This window comes from Petromyzon marinus, unplaced genomic scaffold (genome assembly GCF_048934315.1).
Source record: "Petromyzon marinus isolate PM22_M1 ecotype Great Lakes invasive population unplaced genomic scaffold, UKy_Petmar_22M1.pri1.0 PM_Scaffold_48, whole genome shotgun sequence".
Classification (NCBI taxonomy): domain Eukaryota; kingdom Metazoa; phylum Chordata; class Hyperoartia; order Petromyzontiformes; family Petromyzontidae; genus Petromyzon; species Petromyzon marinus.
In genome coordinates, this window is record NW_027423479.1 from 242,501 (window position 1) to 244,299 (window position 1,799).

At 60.9% G+C, this 1,799-nt stretch overlaps 1 long non-coding RNA gene across 1 annotated transcript in view; it reads left to right on the forward strand.

Annotated features, from left to right (window-relative positions):
* LOC142923402 (uncharacterized) overlaps positions 1 to 313 on the forward strand; it is an 8,278-nt gene extending 7,965 nt beyond the window's left edge. Inside the window, exon 3 of the long non-coding RNA XR_012940742.1 lies at positions 291 to 313. This is a non-coding gene — a long non-coding RNA (uncharacterized LOC142923402). The remainder of the gene's footprint in view (positions 1 to 290) is intronic.
* The last annotated feature ends 1,486 nt before the right edge of the window (positions 314 to 1,799 follow it).

Below are 1,799 nucleotides of genomic sequence, written 5' to 3' on the forward strand. Positions count from 1 at the left end.
GATGGTCGTCACGGTGGTTGTCACGGTGGTTGTCACGGTGGTTGTCACGGTGGTTGTCACGGTGGTTGTCACGGTGGTTGTCACGGTGGTTGTCACGGTGACGGTGGTTGTCACGGTGATGATGGTCGTCACGGTGGTTGTCATGGCGGTTGTCACGGTGACGGTGGTTGTCACGGTGATGATGGTCGTCACGGTGGTTGTCATAGTGGTTGTCACGGTGACGGTGGTTGTCACGGTGATGATGGTCGTCACGGTGGTTGTCATGGCGATTGTTTCTTTGCCTCTGGTAGGTGGAGCACGCCCAGCGAGGAAGTCGCAGTGGAGAGGTACGGCACTCCAACACCTCCTCCACCTCGTCCACCACCAGCCAACACCACCTCCACCTTCACCTCCACCACCTCGTCCACCTACTCCACCACCTCCACCTTCACCACCAACACCTACTCCACCTACTCCTCCTACTCCTCCTACTCCACCTACTCCACCTCCACCACCTCCACCACCTCCACCTTCACCACCAACACCTACTCCCACCTACTCCACCTACTCCTCCTACTCCACCTACTCCACCTCCACCACCTCCACCACCTCCACCAACACCTTCACCTACTCCACCTACTCCACCAACACCTACACCTCCACCTTCACCTCCTCCACCACCTCCACCTACTCCACCTCCACCTACTCCACCTACTCCACCTTCACCTCCTCCACCAACACCTACTCCACCACCTCCACCACCTCCACCAACACCTACTCCTCCACCTTCACCTCCTCCACCAACACCTACTCCACCACCTCCTCCACCACCTCCACCTTCACCAACACCTACTCCACCACCTCCACCAACACCTACTCCTCCAACACCTACTCCACCTTCTCCACCTCCACCACCTCCACCAACACCTACTCCACCTACTCCACCACCTCCACCTCCTCCACCTCCACCTACTCCACCAACACCTACTCCACCTCCTCCACCTCCACCAACACCTTCACCTACTCCACCTCCTCCTCCTCCACCAACACCTACTCCACCTACTCCACCTCCTCCTCCACCTACTCCACACCCACCTACTCCACCTACTCCACCTCCTCCACCAACACCTACTCCACCTCCTCCACCTCCCACCACCACCTACTCCACCTCCTCCACCTCCTCCTCCACCTCAACCTCCTCCACCTCCTCCACCTCCTCCTCCACCTCAACCTCCTCCACCTCCTCCACCTCCTCCACCTACTCCACCAACACCTCCTCCACCTACTCCACCTCCTCCACCTTCTCCTCGTCCACCTCCTCCACCTTCTCCTCCACCTTCTCCTCCACCTCCTCCACCTACTCCACCTCCTCCTCTCCACCCTCCACCTCCTCCTCCTCCTCCTCCCTCCTCCACCAACACCTCCACCTTCTCCTCCACCTCCTCCACCTCCTCCACCTCTCTCCCTCCACCTCCACCTCCTCCACCTTCACCTCCACCTCCTCCACCTCCTCCACCTTCACCTCCACCTCCACCTCCTCCTCCTCCTCCTCCACCTCCTCCACCTCCTCCACCTCCCTCCACCTCCTCCACCTCCTCCACCACCAACACCTCCCCTCCTCCCCCACCTCCTCCACCTCCTCCACCAACACCTCCTCCTCGTCCCACCTCCTCCACCTCCTCCACCAACACCCCTCCTCCTCCCCACCTCCTCCACCTCCTCCACCTCCTCCCACCTCCTCCACCTCCTCCACTCCTCCACCTCCTCCCTACTCCTCCTCTCACCTCCTCCACCTCCTCCACCTCCGTCCACCTCCGGTC